The sequence below is a fragment of the Pseudopipra pipra genome, chromosome 1, assembly GCF_036250125.1.
Source record: "Pseudopipra pipra isolate bDixPip1 chromosome 1, bDixPip1.hap1, whole genome shotgun sequence".
In the NCBI taxonomy this organism is placed as follows: domain Eukaryota; kingdom Metazoa; phylum Chordata; class Aves; order Passeriformes; family Pipridae; genus Pseudopipra; species Pseudopipra pipra.
Window position 1 is genome coordinate 79,007,975 of NC_087549.1, and position 19,066 is coordinate 79,027,040.

Genomic DNA, 19,066 nt, shown 5'->3' on the forward strand with positions numbered 1-19,066 from the left:
ACAGATATTTCAATGTTGCACAGAGTTGACCAAAAACACCTTATGTTATAGAAAGAGATCTGCATAAAGACTTTGTACTTAGTTCTTCCGTTATCTTTCTTTAAATGAGTTGGAAATTCTTTTTTTATGTAATCAGCTCTGGTTGATTAGACACAGTGGTAAATAATAGAGTTTTCTGATCTGCTGTCAATGCATTCAGTTTTACGCTCTTTTGCCTCTTAGTAAGTAAATAATAGAATTTCTATATTCTTTCTCGCTATGTAGCCCAGTTATTGGATCATGTAGTCACAAATGCTACTAAGATTACTCAATTTTATAATCTATTTTAGGGTTAGATAGGTAATGGAATGTTGTCATAGAGATCAATAATTAACACGATTATGTTTGACCTGCATATATCAACTGATAAAGGTGTAGCAAAGTAAAACAATCTTACAGTTCTAATTCTGGAGGAGAAGCAGCAAAATGCATACATCTAGAAATAGCATAAACTGATTCGAGATTATTTTTTTCTGGCTTTGCAAGTCTTTGTAAGGACAAAAGAAATCATTACTTTTTTTATCTTAGAACTGCATTTTAAATGACAACTAGCAATCAGTGAAAGTGCTGAGGTTGAGTCTGTGCCAGGCTAGAAAGTTGCATTTTAATGCAGTCTATAAGACCGTTAATGCAGAGACATTGTCATAGCTCTAGTCTGAAAATAACATTCACATCAGCTGACCCATACATATGGATCAATAGTAATCTATCCAAGTTTCTGTGCTGATCTTCATCAACAATTATTTTATTTTAAAAATAAAGAAACTTGATTGCTTGTCTCAATTCCCTGATGGGAAAAAAAATGCACTTCATTTATTTTAATTATTAAAGAATAATTCATATGAATAACAGTGTAATTCTGATAAAGGCAACAGCAGCCTATCTATGACATCTTTGTCTCTTAGATTTCCTGCTTGGAGGATATGTTGATTGCTGATGTCTTCATTTTTTTAATGGACAGGAAAATATAAACCGATTTTTCCTCTTTTTAGCTTCCCTGAAGTATCTAAAGCCATTTATGTTAAATATCAAAACAAAAAAAAATATCATTGGCAGTGTTTACTGTCTCTGCACTATTTCAACCTATGATAAAATTGATATGTTTTCAACGACAGATCTCAAAATGTATTTTCAAAGGGGAATAATTCATTTGAAATATTTCAATATAGTCCTGCAGGGGAATGAAAATCAATATTCTGCACATATTTATACTTAATTACATGAGCTATCTGGAATAAAATTTTTTTAACTGCATATGACACAAAGTCACTGCATATTAATTCTAAGTGAACACCATTTTACAAAGAAACTAGGACTTTGGTATACTAGGAACGCTTCAGACACATATATGTTTATATCACTTGCCATAACCCTTATGTATATATCAAGAATACATGTCAAACTAGTGGAGAAAGTTTGAGTGCTCTAAACTCTCTAGGAAGCATTTAAGAGATGAAAACCAGATTATTCTTATGGCATATGGGATAATGAAGCAATTGTATTATGCGTATGGCATAATGAAGCAATTGAAAAAACAACTTGACTCAGATGTACCTGAGTAAAGGGAATATCTGCTAAAATTTCAGGGGAAATATGATGTGTATAAAGCTATTTGCAAGATCACTTATACAACAGTATGGCAAGTTATGCAGCTGCAACTTATAAGTTGTTGAAGCACTAAAAATAGCCCAAGAAAGGCCCATGAGGATGATCCAAGGTGTGGGAAACTTGTTATATAGTGAAATATTAAGAAAACTCATCCTAATTTCTCTAATGAGAAAGAGGTATTTTGATCTACAGGTGCTTGGTATGGCACAAGTATTAATATAAGAAAAAGTTCCTTTAAACTAGGTGATAAGTTAATAAGGATAAATAAATACGAGCTGAAAATGGGAAAACTGGACCTAAAGATGATGTCATCCTTATTTTGACATAGGTAATTTCAGCCCCTTTTGACATAAGCATCAGTGGGCTGTGATCTTCATTTGATTAATTTCTTCCAAAACATCTGAAAAGTGTTAACAAGTTTATCCTCGCTTCTTTCTTATTAATTATTAGTTAGCTAAAAAAAAAATCTTTACTTATATGATTATGCATCAGATACTATACTGGATTGTTTCTGACACAGAATGGAGTTTCAATTTTAATAGTTAATATTTTTCTTATCTAAAATACTTTGGATTGCTTCATTACATAGTAATTTCTGTGATTATACAACTCTCTTATTTTTTCTTTAATTGACTAATATCACATTTGTCACTTAGGCTGTAAAGAGCAGCTTGTCCCACAGAAAATGCCAGGCCCTTGAAGAAATAGCCCCAAATGTCATACTTCAAATTTTTCTCTCAGTATGAACTTTTTGCAGCTCAGAGTTGTTTGGAAGATGATGTGGTTTAATTCATCATTAGCAAAAATACCACTCTGAAGCTAGCAAATTATCAATAAAGGTGACAGAAGATAGTGTGGTGCGGGACACAAGGTAATCTGGAAAAGGCAAAATGCTATTTACATACAAAAATACAAATTTTAGGAAGGGTCTGGTGTCAAAGCAATGAGAAACATGTTTTAGTACAGTTTCCCCTTTTCTTCCCAAAACAGTTATCCCGCAATCAAAACTGACAGATTCTGAGAGTGAGCTCTTTCTGCAATGGATGGGTTGGAGAGCACAGCAGCCAACATCCTATAACAGTCGTTCAGGTTCTTATTGACTACAAACAGCTATCTGGAGAGTTTCCAGCTCTTAATTCCCAATAGGATAGAAAGCTGAGTGAGTAAATGGCAAAGATATAAACAAATACTTCTGGGAGTAATCTTGAAGTCTGACCCTAATGGATCATTTGTGAAATGCTTGATATTAAATACTCTCCAGTGGTGTCTGTCAGGCATGTAACATATGCCTAAATGAAACATTGATTTCAAATCCAGAAAGGATTTGAAATTTTAAATGTCTTATCATTTTGTGAAACTCCACAAGTTGGCAACAACCACAGATATACTCCCACCAAAACACACAATTGTATAGAATATGAAAAAGCGTCTTTAAATGTAACTACTTTTTGTTCAAAAAAGTGATGACCATTTTTTACTTTCTTCTCTGATGACCAGGATTGGCTTCTGATGTGATCTGTTGAATTAACTGATGTCTTACCACACAGTAAGGATGACAGTAGGATGGGCTTTACTAGTATGTTCACAGTATGAACAACACTAGCATGAATACTGGTTTGCTGTTCAACAGCAAATTTTGAAAGATCAGTCATTTTCCTTGCAAGATTTGTAAAAGCCTGGAATGACTCTTTGTCTGACCAACATAAACCCTGAAGAGATAATGCAATGTTTTAAGTTAGAAATAAAGTACTCCACATAGATATCCCTTCCTAAGTAATTTCCCTTGAAATATTAAAAAAATAAAAAACAAAACAAAAAGCAAAACAAAACAAAAACAAAATAAAACAAAAAACAAACAAATAAAAACTCAAAACAATTCTTTGTTTGATAGGGAAAGCAGTTGTCTACAGGACAGTAGACCATGCAGTGCTGTAATGTAGCTCTATTGTGTAAATACTAATTTTCTTCATATTAACTTTGAATAAGATTATTTATCTGCTTAACATAACTATTTTAAAGATCTCAATGAAAAAATAATGGAACAATGTTTGAGCAGAAAGTCCTTAATCTCTCTCCATTCGTATCGCTGTGATATTTACTTATGCTACTCCATCATTATCTGTCTCCAGAATTGACAGTAAATTTCAAAAATGGGTATACTACTCAAAGGCAGATAAAAATGGAAGAACAGTGCTAGGTTTACTTTTCTTAACCCTCTTTTTGCTGTTTCCTCTAGGAAAAAAAAAATTATCCTTTTTTTATGGTGCAGTCTAAATCCATTTCTCAGACCATTTCCAACGTAAGCACTGTCACGTCCACACTTCTAGAACTCAGAAATAAAAATTTTGCAGATCATGAGTTGTGCTTTGAAAACATGATGTTAAAAATCTTTTCTTCTTTCTTTTTTTGTTTGTTTGTTTGTTTTAACTTAAATATAATGCTGAAGAACACAGATGTGACTAACTCACTGCTATTTCCTAATCTGGCAAATAAGAGATCATGCACTTGTGAGGGGCTTTTTCCATATTCTTTTGCTCACATGTGCCAAAAACCAACAAAATGGTTCTCCTAAATTATTTTTCTGATGTTATTTTATTTACTATTTAAGCTTTACTTGAAATCTCCATCTTTTGCAATGTTTTAGTCAGAAAAAAATTGTGTAAGTCCTTCCTTAAAAGTTGTATCATGTACCTTAATGTAACACATTTTAAAGCTTGAAAATTGTGCAGAAGTGTACCCTAACAAGATATTTCACAGTAATTATCTCTTTTCATTAGTATTGTTTCTTTTTATGGTTGCTATAACTTCTTTCCATTTTACAATACATGATGCCAGTACCCAGCTCTCAATTGCTTTCCTGATTAAGTCTGGATTCTGAAAATCCTTTCTCTCATAGTGAATAGGTTCACCAGTGTAATTTATAACATTATTTCACTTCAAAATCCTCCCTATAGGACAGCTTAGCCCTCATTCATTTACTAGTTCAGGAGATGTTTTGGGAGTTATTTAAAGGTTAGTTCATATGTGATAATTTACTGGTAGTTTAGCTTTGTTAATTTTATTTTTAATTTTCATTAATAACTAGTAACATCTATATTGAGTTCTTTTATTACATGTCAGAGATTTAAAAGTGTCTATTGTGCTGATTTCTTGAAAAACTGCTGGGAAGGCTTCAGGAAAGACAGGAAGAGATGTGTGAAGCAAAAAAGCACTGGAGGTACAACTAGAAATGAGACAAGTTTACCTTTAAGCAACTTGGAAATAAAACTATATATGGTACAGAAAGATCAGCCTTTCACATCAGTGTGAAATCTGACTTTCTGTTGAGGGTAGTGTCTTTAAAAAGATTAATTAGACAGGTCTCAGACTGTAGTTTTTAGGTGATTTGCCATAGCATATGCAGAACAGGATTAAAGATTTCCTAATTTCTGTCATAGGTCACAAAAAAAAACAAACAAAAAACTCCAAACAAACAAAAAACAACCAATTAAGAAAAAAAAAACAACCCCAAAATCCAAATCAACCTGCTACACCTCTGTAAGTAGTCTTTCCTTTTCCATGACAGATATTGTAAAAGCTGCCACAGAACCACTATGAAACAGCAAAGGGGAAACCAGTTTTTTCCCATGGAAAAAACCTCATGTTGCACAGCATATAGAATAGCTGAAAGCCTGGTAGATGAGTTATACAGAATATGGTGCCTGAAGAATTTATCTTTAAAAAAAGACAGCCTGAATACATAAACCAGTGATTGAGTACCAAAATTTTCATTTGGTCTCAGTCTCCTCTGAATTTTAAACAGAAAATAAACCAACAACTCACTAACTGAGAACACAGCTAGAAATGAATTATGGGGTGATAGCACAGATCACAAAAAATAACCACTTGCTATATTTTGCAGAAGCAAAAGAAAAAAAACACTGATAGCAGAAATTAATAAAATAGATAAAAGGAACAGACGTGATGCATTGGTGAGAGGTGGAAAAAGTTCAATCACATTTCTTTTTTATAAAGAAACAAGCGTTAATTTGTCTTTTGCATTTAAAAGGCTGTAGCACATGAGTTTTTTGCCACACATAACAGCTAAATAAGAATGTCAACCATTTGAATATGAATCATCATTTTTTCTAGGAACAAAGTGATTGGGTTGTTTGAAATCTCTAATAACATATTTGTCACACACTGATTTGGCTGAGAATCTAGCTTATCAGTAATTGTATTGTGAAAGCACTAAATTTGAACTGTAACTACTAAACAACACTCCCAAATAATTCTCCAGACTAAGTGTTTAATTTCTGTGCTATGGCACTATTTCTGAGCTAAACATCTCAATGGGAGATGAAGTGTTGCTTTGATGACTGTTGCCTTTTAATTAATTCACTGTTGCCATCTTCACCTCCTCCCTGCACCTCTGCCAGGTTTGCTACCACAGGGTGTCTCCCCGCTTTCCTCCTGGTTTTGAGGAGTGAAACTGCCTTTTCCTGCCAGGTTGAGAACGGTGTTTTCTATCAATTTGCTGTCTTTTATTCTATCTTTAACATTGGTGTGCCTTGCTAGAAAGACTTACCTGACTGAAACCCAAGTCAGTGGTCTATCTTCAATGATAGTCTCACCATGAGCTAACTGTCCAGCTCGTAAACAAACCAACTACACAGAAAACAGTGAATTTCATTTTCATTTTTGTCCTTATTTGTTTGCTGGACATACAATCGTTTTTATAATTGAGTTGGCTTAGTAGATACAGTGTATATTCAGGCAGTGTTTGTTGAGTTCTTTCTTCAAAGACTTCAAATTTGCTGATTTGTTTACACAGCTTGGGCTACATAAGTAGTCAGATTATGCACACAGCATTATTTCTGACCCTTCATCTCCCTTTAATCCTAAAATCCAATTTGTTTTATGAGTGCCCTGATAGATGGTGGAGGAGAAAACATTTCAGAAGGAAAAAGAGGTACCTGGACAATTTAAAAAGGCATTTTATTTTCTCTTCTCTTGTGCGTGTAAAAACCCCACAGCTTTAAAGACAATCTAGCATTTAGGGATATAAATCATGTTTCAGAAAAGAGACACAACAAAGAGAAAGATAATTAATCAACTGTTTAACATACTTTGTATTGATCTTTGTCTTACTTCTACATAGAGGAAAATGTTTCAGACCAAAGTATGAGTGGTCAGCTATTTTTACCTCTTTTCAGCAGCTGCAGAGTGCAAGACAATTTTTCTCTCTCATCTTTTCTTTATGCATAAAACTGTAGGCAAGATTTTTAGTAGGTATAGATAAGCACAAATGCCCTAAATTTTTATATAGAGGACAGCATTTCTGAATCTGAACCACTATTTTTTGTGTTAGTCCTGTCCAAATTCAATTTTCCATTTTATTTTAGTAAGTCCAAAACATTGGGTCCTGATTGTCTACTCAATTTCTTTGAAAACTAGTGATGCATATTTAAGAATTTTACTTCAGAAGATTGCGAAGTAAAAAAATATATTTTTTTTTCTGTCACTGAACATGAGCAAACATAGAAAATTATAAACTAATATGGTACAAATATTCTCCTTTTAATGCTAATCAGTGGATTTGAAATAGAAGTAATTTTATTGTGCAAAATTTTCGCCAAAGAACGAACAAATATATTGTAAGTATAGTTTACAAACAATTACGCAAGAAGTACATGCATACGTTTTTCAGTACATCGAGAAAAACATCTATGATACTAATGCTACTTCTTAATAAAGATATTCCAGTCAATTTCATTTTTATTTGGTACTGTACAAATATGGAAAAAATGACAGCTCCCAACACAAAAATTTAATAGGTAAAGATTCAGTATTTTAGGTTATGTTTTTTAAGTTATTCAATATTCTTGCTGGCTTTTAAAAGATGTAATCAATCTTCGGATTTTCATAGAACTTAACTTTTAACTTAACTTATTTTTTATTAACAACATTAGCTAATCTTGCAAGTTATGTTCATGCATTAAAAGGTAGTAAACTCACCCTGCAGCTTCTTTCTTTGTATATGATAGTCAGCCGGTAGAACTGCAGAAACATACATGTACTTAATACAGTATAAATACAATTAGGTACTGTCAAAATATTTTTTATGCCTCACAACCTTTAACTTTGGGGTTACTACACGTATTCAATTTTAAAAATCTAAATATATATATGTATATATATATATATACATGGATATATAAGGCAAAAGTCACAGCTGTTTTATGCTGAAAAAAAGCTTCTCAGGAAACAAATAAGTATTGTTTCAAGGGATTTACAGCTCCAGTTTTGCCTTTGTGTTAGCTACACCCACTATGCTGTTTCTTTCAGAGCTGCCACCTGCAGCAGTTTTACATCAATTGTTATATAATTAACGTGTCAAACATGGCTTTAAGGATTACTGAGAGACTTACCTATTCACTCTCTACTTACTTTGCAAAATGGAGTACTTTGAACCTGAAATGAGCTACTAAATTTAAGCATTCTGTGCTTAGTGAGTGAGAAGTTAGTGAGTGAGAAGTGAATCCCAACAAGCTGCTTCTTAAAGTCATGGAATAAATGGAATTAAAAATTGTAATTCAGAACAAATATATGTGATTAAAAAGCATCCAGCACCCTATAAAATTTTGTTATTTCTAAATAGGGCATTTTTTGAAAAACATGACTGGTGAGAAAACTCATTTTCTAAGACACTAGTGAGTCAAAAGTAAGAAGTTTATTGTTGGCTAGACAGTGCTGTAAACTTGTCTTCAGTGATTGTAAATCAAAACATCAAAAATTTCCTTTTCCTCCCCATCTCACAATGATTTCAATTAATAAACCCAAGACATTTTGTACTATAGTATTTTGAAAATTAAGGCTTTAGTTAAATATTTAATAACCTAGATTTTTTTTCATTATGACCTGGGAAGCACTTGAAGCTTTTCATGCTTTGCTGCACAAAGTGCAAATAAAACAGTGAATTCATCTTTATGAAACTGTGAAGACAATCCACTTAAAATAAGATAGAGCAATTTCATTTCTCTTTTACATTTAAATGCAGAGTGGGTTGGATCCAATACTACCATTTCACTTAATTCTCTACTTCTCATTTCTTTAAACTACAAAAAAAAGTCTATACATTTCTTTCTGTGTGGGTGTGTTTATAAAGAAACATGTTCACTGCTTAAATTATACCTGAAGGCAGAAAATTACACCAGAATACAATAAATGATTCCATCAAAGAAAGGTAGAGCTCATGGAAAGTGAATTTATCCCTACATGTCAGCATGGGCTCTCTTATCTACAACTACACCCTCAAACTAGTTTTCTACTGTGTCAATTTTTATGTCACTAAAAATAATTGACAGCATCTAGTACAAATATTAAAGAACTATGATAATAAAGAGTGAGCAGAGCATGGCATCACTTCTTTTTTTCCCTCTCTAGGTTTGAGTGTCTGTGTGTGTAATGGGGGAGGCTACTTTTTCCAAACACCATTCTCTATTTTTACTGAGTGTGTATAACTTAGCCCTGAAATTGTATACAAGGCTGTATAAGCTAGAAGGGATCTGGGTCCTTGGCCCATAGATAAATGGATGTAAGGTATATATGCTGGCCTTTTAAGGGAATATAATACTAATATTTAATAACATATGCTACTCACACAACAGTCATGATTGGAATCACATCATATTCATGTAAGGATTTAACGAGAACTCAAGGAAAGAAAAAAAGTGAATGCTAATGCTGATGTATAACCTCTCAATGAAAATTACTTGATACTTGTGGACTGAAGGGAGGCAAATGTGAATATTAGTTTTACAAAGGGGTTTTAAAAGGAATTAAGGAACTTCAGACTTGATAATGGGTTTTAAAAAAGATAAAGTAAAAGAATAAAAAAGAAAAAAAAAAGACTTGTGAGCATCTGGGTGAAAGCTGTACTTGGGAAGGGACAATAGTCCTTCTTTTATAGAAGCCACTGTTGCAAAACTTTTAGAGCCACCTGACTCTTCATCACATTTGGATAAGAATGACCAAGCTCCTGTGCCTTCCTTAGATTTCCATAAGATTTTAGATAAATGTCCTTACCTCAGGCTTTGAAGAAAAATAAGCAGCCACTGCATTGAAAGGTGTTAATTCAGACTGTGGGAGTAAAGAATTATTTTGCAGGAGGGGGGTGGAAGGGGTATCAGCAATGGAATTCTTTCAGACCCTGTGCTTTAACTCGTTCTGGCCCTTGTGTTGTCTGACATACACATCAATAACCTAGATAAGAGGCAAGCAGTGCAATGAATTGTTGAAGGCTCTTAGGGACCCAAATAATGAAATGACAAAATGAGATGTGAAAAAATTATAGATTAATATAAAGATGCACATGGGGAAAAATAAATCTACTTCCACTAATAAAACAGTGAACTCTAGTTTACCATCAGGAGCATCAGGCTGATGTTAGGAGAGTTTCATCAGAAGACAAATAGGCATTTGGTAGCAAAAAAGCAAATCACTGATAAGAATGGGGAGCAAAAGAACAGAGGGAAAAAAATATGAAAAAAAGCCCTGATTGTTTACTCTCAGTAAAGGTAGTAGGAGCCAGAATCAAAGGAAACAAATACTTCTTCAATAACATTCCTTGCTAAAGACAACTGTGAATGGAAAATGGTATATTATATATATAGTCAAAGGTTACTAAGCAGGCAAATCACTTAACAACATCTCCTGGTGTCCAAAAAAATTTGGCGAATGAATAAGTACCCACTTTTCTTCTTCTCCCTGATAGCTTTCTATCTAGTCAGATACATTCTAAAAGATATAATATTGTTAGATCCTTAACTGAGGCCTTGCAGCTCATGTAAATGGTATCATCTGAGCATTGCTTCTATATTTATCCTCTGCCTTTTTCCCATTTGTTGAGACTTGTGGTATCCAGGACACAGTACAGGAGAGTAAAAATCACACTAACATTGCAGATGTCAAGAGGAAACAGAAGTTGTTCTTTGCTAGCGTAGATTTGTTTGCAATTTAAAAACAACAACAACAACAGCAACAACAACAACAAAAGTGTAGCATAGTAGATTTGGTGTATACCCGCCCAGATTATTTAAATTATTTTCTTTACTGAAGTATGGAATATACACAACCAGCATGACAGATAATTTATCATATATCTTCTTTCAATCTTGAAATAAATTGCAAGGAAGTTATAAAAAATTTAATAGCCTTATTTTGAAATGGTTTGTGGCACCAAAAAGAAACTGTTAGAATAATATATGGCCTTATGATTTGGCTTAGAGGAGTATCTTTCATACATTTCTGTGTTTCCTGAGATTTTAATAGTCAACAAACTCTGCATAAAACATATGAGGGCAATAACTATGAATACTTTTCCTTGAAACTAGTTCTGAGTTCACTTTTTCCATTCCAGAAAAAAGATTGTTCCTGAAAATAAAAGAAATACTGTTTTGATTCTGAATGCAAAGCACAAGCAAGCTGAAATACAAGTCTCTGGGTGAAGAACACTTGAAAAACATTAGAATCCAGAACAAGAGAATAAAAAAAAAATCAAGGTTTTGAAATTATTGGGTCATTACTGATTGAGTTCTACACTTCTCTGATTTAATTTTCAATGGATTATTCTGAAGAGTATGCGTAGGATAATTTGAGTTTGTTTTTTGCTTTAGCATCTGTCACACAGCTAGCCTGCAAATATATTCTTGCAACTTCTGATTTATATACAGGCCTATCTCAAATATATCCTGTATCTCTTTATTTTGTGATTCTAGTCCAGCATTTTCACATAGAGTAGACCTGGAGAAATATATTTTTAAAGATTTCTTCCTACTTTTTTTTCCATTTTTTTGTTTAGAATTTTTATACACTTAGAGAAATAAAAATAGTTAGTTTTGTGGAATAATTTTGAAAAATTCTTTGTTTCAGTACCGAAAAAAAAAAAAAGAAAAAAGTCAGGCTTTGGAAAATTTCAAGTGCCTGGAGTCGTGGAAGGAGAATTGGGTAAGAGGACTATCATGGAACACTGGAAGTGGGGCTGGAGAATAACAATAGGGAGACAAATGAGCTTTACTGTGAGGAATAAATAGCATGATGTTGCCAGCACAAAAAGACATTGCTGATAACTGTGTGTATTTGACTGAGGATGATATTGCCTTTTGCTGATTACTTAACACATATAAAAGTAAGATGCTGGCTCTAGGTGATCATGTTGTAACACGGTGAGACGGTTATCCACGTCCTCTTACTCATTTAACAGATAATTAGTAAGGAAAGAGGGCCTATCTTAGAAATATATATAACCAGATACTGAATGGAAAAGGAGAGAATAAACAACGAGAATAAATAGTAGCCTTTGGGGAAAAAATACAATTCCGTACAATGAATTACAGATAAGAAACTAGTGGAATAAGTGTGGTTGAGATTATTAACCTAATCTATCTTGGACATGTGCAATTGTGGAAAGGAGACTGAGGAGGAGGAGGAAAGATCAGTGAATGATTATGTCCTCCATAAATAAGAGCAACTCCAGAAAAAAACAAATTATTTACAAAAGTATGAGACTTAAGACCTCTGTGTGAATTCAGAGCTCATCATCTTTCCTCTCCACCAAGTAATGCCAGACACACAGACACATTACACAGTGCTATTTTGGTGGTTTAGAGCTGGACTGTCTCTGACCTAAAGAACCAGCTGTTCAGATGTAATTCGTGTGACACAGAACCACCTCTCAAAACCACCAGGTGGTGCATAAGCTTTAACATAACGCACAGACAATAATTTCTCCTGTCTGGTGTCTTTATTCTAATGTCAGGGCTCCTCAAAAAAAAAAAGTATAAATTTGACATTTGTTGCACTGGTGTTAATTAGTGCTACGGATTTTTAGCAATGGAAAGGAAAGAAAACCCACCCAACACTAAGCATATACGTAGTATTAATATGATTTTAATTAAATTAATTATGAATAATCCCCTTTTTTCTCTATTTCAGGTATTTTATTAGTTCTATTTTCAACCTTGGCTACAAACTGTGTTTCAGAGCATGAATGTCTTTGTGTAGCTGAAATCACAAATCCTGTAACAGTATCACCCGGTATAAAAGCAGATTGCCATAATTCCTACCGGAATTATGGCAATTCTTTAAAAAAAAGAACAACAATCTTTTACTGTAATATATTGTTGAATCGTGAATGCCAAACATTAAAATTGCACATTAATAAGATATTAAATTGCTTTGTACAATAAAATTTGATTTAGCAACCTTGCAAAATAACCATGTAACTTGTATCTAACAATGGTGACAGTGTTTCTGCTAAATAATTTCTAATTTTTTTCCCACAAAGATCTTTGAATAGTAGTATGTGTGAGATATTACTTGATTTCCATTAAAATAAAACAAAACTATTTCTGTTTTTAATTTTTTTTTTCTGTGAAAACAAAACATTTTCTGATTTACTTTCATAAACAGCAAGAGTTTCCAGGTAGTCGATATTAATGAAACAGAATCTGATGAGCTAAAATTCAGCGAGCCTACATAAATATAAATATAAATATATATGAGTCATGGTTTTTTTAATGAAAATGTTGAATTACTCTTCCCTCTGGACAAATTTTCTACTAAGTTTTGTACTCATTAAATTAGTATTTCTGAGGTTTCTGCATTTTCCATGCTAGCCGTCATAATCACTATTGTTATTACTGTGTTTTTTAAGTGTCCTATAGGTAAGGATCAGCACCATCGTGTTAATTATAGAATCACAGAATGGTTTGGGTTGCAAGGGACCTTAAAAATCATCTAGTTCCACATCCTCCCATGGGTGGGGATGCCTTTCACTAGATCAGGTTGCTCATGGCCCCACCCAACCTGGTCTTGAACACTTCCAGGGATGGGGCAGCCACCACCTCTTTGAGCAACCTATTCCAGTGCTTCACCGCCCTTTGAGTAAAGAATTTCATCCCAACATCTAATCTAAATCTATCCTCTTTTGGTTTAAAATCATTACCCCTTAACCTGTCACTATCTGCCTGTATAAAAACTCCCTCTCCCTCCTTTTTATAAGGTTCCTCTTAAAGTTTTGAAAGACTGTTATAATGTCTCCCCAAAGCCTTCTCTTCTCCAAGTTGACCAACCTGACTGCCTCAGCCTGTCTTCATAGGAGAGAGGCTCCAACCCTCTAATCATTTTCCTAGCCCTCCTCTGATCTCACTCCCACAGATTCATGTACTTCTTGTATTGAGGACCTCAAAACTGGATGCAGCACTTCAGGTGGGGTCTCATAAGAGCAGAGTAGAGAGGGAGAATCACCTCCCTCGACCTGCTGGCTATGCTGGTTTTGGTGCAGTCCAGGGTACAATTGGCTTTTTGGGTGTGAGTGCACATTTCCAGCTTGGGTCCAGCCTTTCATCCACCAGCACCTTCAAGTCCTTGTCCACAGGGCTGCTCTCAATGACTTCTTCTGCCAGTCTGTACTCACATCTGGGATTGCCCTGAACCAGGTGCAACACCTTTCGCTTGACCTTGTTGAATTTCATGAGGTTCTCATGGGCCTGCTTCTGAAGTTTGTCCAGGTCCCTCCAGATTGCACCACATCCTTTAGGTGTATCAACCGCAGCGCTCAACTTGGTGTCATCTGCAAACTTCCATTCGATCTTGCTATCTATGTCGTTGATGAAGATATTGAAGAGCACTGGTCCCAAGAGATAGCCCTGAGGGACACCACTCACCACCAGTCTCCACCTGGACATAGAGCCATGGACCACAATTCTCTGGCTGCATCCATCCAGCCAATTCCTTATCCACCAAATAGTCTACCCTTGCAATTCATGTGTCTCCAATTTGGAGATAATGATGTCATGTGGGACCATATCAAAAGCCTTACAGAAGTCTATATAGATGACATTGATTGGTTTTCACTTGTTGAGCACTGCTGTCATTCCAACATGGAAGTACACCAGACTGATCAGGCCCGATTTACCCTTGGTGGAGCTGTGCTGACTGCCTCAAGTCATCTTCTTGTCTTTTGTGTGCTTTAGCATATCTTCTAGGTGGATCTACCCCGTGGTCTGCCCAGACACAGAAGCGAGGCTCACTGGTCTACAGTTCCCTGGACCTTCCTTTCTTCCCTTATTAAAAAGGGGAGTGATGTTTCCCTTTTTGTAGTCACCGAGGACTTTACCTGACCACCACGACTTCTCAAATATGGTAGAGTGTGGCTTGGCAACAGAATCAGCCAGTTCCCTCGTGACTCTTGGATGCAAGTTATCAGGTCCCATAGACTTGATTTTCAGCTTCATCAAGTGGTTCTAAGTCTGCTCTTTGCTTATAGTGAGAATAACTTCACTTCCCACAACCCTCAGCTGTAGGTTCTGGAACTTGAGAGAAGAGAAAGGACTGACAACTAGTGATGATTAAAGCAAAGAACTCTCTGAGTACCTCAGCCTTCTCCATGTCAGTCACCATTTAGATGCTAAACAAACACAGAAAACTGTTATACCGTCTTTTTACGTGTTCTCCTAAATCATTAAATGTGGTCTTTGTTCTGCATGCAAGTCTCTGTAGGCAAGGCTCAGCTACACTTGTACCTTATTTTCAGTTATCCTGTTTCTAGCCAGGACAGGGTTAATTTTTGCAATAGCCAGAAGAGAGCATGGGTAGGACCTGGAGGTTACTGTATACCACCTCATCTCATCAGCGAGGGTTGAAGAAAGGAACTCTCTTTCAGGGAGAAGAGGTTCTTTCCAGTTGAGTAAGTGTGGCAGAGGAAGCAGTTGTGTAGCTCCAGTCCTGAGCCACAGTGAGCAGTTGGGTAGTGCTGGTTCTGAGCCACAGGGAGTAGTTTGGTGGCACTGGTTCCAACACAGAGGGAAAAGTCGTGTGGATGTGTCTGCGGTCAGGTCCGGTCATGATCAGTGAGCATTTTGCATATGAATTGCTCTCTCTCTTTTGTATACTTTTGAAAATAATGTTGCTGTTACTGTTCATTTTCCTATCTCACTGCTGTCTTCAGTAAATTGTTCTTATCTCAATTCACGATCTTTAGGTTTTGTGCCTCCAATTCTCCTCTCCAGCCAACTGCAGGGGGAGTGGCAGCAGGAGCAAGTGAGCATAGTTTGGTGAGTCTCAGTGGGAGAACTACTTTGGGGAGTACCTTCCCTAAACAATGACATCAGCTGTTAGATTTTATCCAATCAACAGTGGGCAGGAGTGGGCCTTGGATGTCTTCTGGCAAGCCTACTCATGAATTAAAAAGACTAAAATAAACATTTGTCTTATCTGGAATGTGCAGGTTTATAGATTAATGTCTTGATTTGTACAAAGGAAAACAATAACTTTCAAGAGATCATCAGGTTAAGAGGACTCTGTTAATTTCTTAGTGTAGCTCTCACTTTACTGTCACAGACTTTTTTTGTTAAAATGTATGTGCACTTAACTGTCACTCTATACAGCACTAATTTTGATTAAAATGTCATATAATTAATGAATGCACAATATTCTTAACAATTAGAAAAAACAGAATATTTTTTTGAATAACTTAACTGGTTTATTTGTTCAGAAAGAAAATAGTTAAAGACTTTAACAGATACACACTATTTAAATATTTAAGAGCTCATCAGTAGTAATTTGGAAGACTGTTTTCAGTGGTTTTGGCAATATACTATAGGAAACAAGACAAATGTTTAAATTACCCAGTCTGAACAAGTGCTTGTATTGTTTCTCTGTTCTTTCCATAATTTTGTGGTTTCTAGTCCCCCATCAACTACCACCTTGCTGGAATTGTATATACAACTTATTGTTTGTTCAACAATGTATTCAACAACAAAGGTGACGGAAGACAAAATGAGTATTTAATTTGAAGGTGCTCCAACAACAACACAGCTTTGCTGAACAAGAGTGTCTTTGACTAAAATAATTCCAGTATCATCTTGAAAAGCACTATCCAAAGACATAGGTTGTTATAGCACAGTCATTCCAGATGGGTCCTCATTCTGCTGCAACATCTCTACCTTTCCACAAAATGAAAGTTTCATTCTATTGTGTTTATATTAAATTTCAGAATACAACACACCCATGTTTACCTATTTAACCATACTAGTTTCAGGGCTAAAACAGAAGACATTGGCCAGCAAATAGAGGACCTAGGATCATCACTTTAAGCATATATGTCCAATATTCTGTTGAAATTAGTCTTGTAAATAAGCCTATAAAACATTTGTCAGATTGATATTAATATTTCTGCTACTAGTTTTCGTTACAAAGTTCTGATGCATTGACTTCGGCAAGCTACCAGATGCCTATCCAGCCAATTGCTCCCTTCAACAGGACAGAGAGAGAAAATAAGATGGAAGAGCTTATAGGTTGAGACAAAGACTGGGAGATCACTGATCAATTACAACCATATGCAAAACAGTCCTGATTTGGGGAAAACTAATTTAATTTATCATCCGTATTACACAGTTGAATGGAGAAACAAAGTTGAATGAGAAACAAAGACGGGAAGTGTTTTAGCTTCACTCTCAGCTCCTATACTTTCTCCTTAAGCGCCTCAGAGGGATGGGGAGTTAGGAGCTACTGTCAATCCATAACAGCTCCTCTCTGTTGCTCCTTGCTCCTCATGCTCTTCTCTGCTTCAGCCTGAGGCCTTGGATCTGGCTGTGTACAACATGGGGCAGCACCAGCCTGTCCTCACAGCTCCACCAGACCCTCACTCTGGGACCTCCACCCAGCACAACATTATGTATATATTTGTATATATATGTATATATACATATAACCTTATGTATGTATATATCTTATACATACACTTGTGTATATCACATGCAAATATATACAAGTAAGTAAAATAATTTATTGAATCGTTGTCAAAAAATCTGTTGAATGCTTTCTCACCTGTCTTGCAAAAATATTTCCAATAAGCAAATCTCCTGAAATTAATACGCCTATGCCATGATAATCCTTCCGAAAAAAATAAGTAAACAAAAAAAATAGCACCAAAAATTATCATCTTTAGGATTTAGAGAAAGCGACAAATTGCCCTGACCCTGCACACCCACTTAACCTCAGATTAACCCATATTGCCTCAATTGTCTCAAAAAAGCACTATAAGGAAGAAAGGAATTACTCTTTGGACTGAGACCACATAGAATGTTTGTTATGTATCTGACATTTATGGTTATTGTGTTAATTCTTGTCTTACTACAATGGAGAATGTAATTTAAAAATTCTTCAGGCAAAAAAAGGGAAAACAATATAAGCCTTCAATAGAAATCTAGGCCTGGCTCTGCTAAAAATATTTTTTCTTCTTCATCAATTCTTAAGATTGAATGTCTTCTTTTTTTTTCTTTTTTTCTCTTGTTATTTGCAGGTGAAGGGACTGATTTACTCCTTGACCTTTCACTTTAAAGGGAATAGACGCATAGTTCAAAGCAAAGTACAGAATAAAATTTTAAGATTATTGGCAATTTTATTTTAATTCTGTCCAGCTTGACCACTTCGGTTCAACTTTCTGCTGCTTCTGCTTCTTCTCCTCATGCCTGGTGCCTCTCTTCAGGCAGAATGTATATTTATTTTTGTAGGACTTAAACAAGATAGTTTATCTGTAAAAAGCTGCTTTACTGAACTGAGAGCCTATAGCATAAACTCATTTAGACAGAAAATTTTTCACTATACATAAATATGTGAGGTAACAATGACAATTCTTTAAGAATATTGCTTGAAAAAGCGTATTAATGCATCTGAATACTTTTATCAAAAAAATTTTATTACCTTTTATTTTGAACAGTTTCTGGATAATCAATTGGAAAAAAAATAGTTTAGAAGTTTAAATTTCATTTCCAAAACTGAAGGCTAATTTTGACAAACTCTAAAATATATTTTAGAGAATGTATAATGTTTTGTAATGTATACGTATTATATATATATGTATATGTGCATGTACAATGTCTATTTAATTATTCTACTTTCTGTCTTATGATTTTTAATTTAATCTCACACTTTTCTAATCCAGATTCACAGTTCCGAGAGCTTGATTTTGGCAGTACCATATAGAGATAGGTAGGACTTGGGTCTTGTTTATCCAAATAGAAATTGCAGTATTCCAAATTACCTTTTTTTCCTCAAAGAATCACATCCAAAGTTTTTGGTATGTGTTAGGACAGACATTTCTCGTGACCTCAACATCTTTTTTTTTTAATATTAGAAACAACTAAATAATGCAGTATTACATATGGTTATATAAATTAGCATTCATCCTTGAATGTTGCTTGGGAACCTCTGAGACTTCCTGATGATAAGAATCAGATTAAACGATAAGAATCAGATTAAACAATAAGAACTAAAAAAATACAATGGTATGAATGTTGTCAAAATTACCCTCCTAGATAAAACACAGGTTTTTTAAGAGATGGCAAGCTCTAAAATGTAGACAATCAAATTAAGA

The 19,066-nt window shown here is 34.8% G+C and overlaps 1 protein-coding gene across 7 annotated transcripts in view; it reads right to left on the reverse strand.

Annotated features, from left to right (window-relative positions):
- The window catches only part of CDH12 (cadherin 12), a 576,725-nt gene that overhangs the window by 324,797 nt on the left and 232,862 nt on the right, over nt 1–19,066 (reverse strand). The window contains exon 3 of one of the 7 annotated variants that reach the window (XM_064662087.1): nt 7,645–7,686. The exons of the other annotated variants lie outside the window; for them this stretch is intronic. The gene's annotated coding sequence lies outside the window, so the exon portion shown is untranslated. The remainder of the gene's footprint in view (nt 1–7,644; nt 7,687–19,066) is intronic. 7 annotated transcript variants of the gene reach the window in all.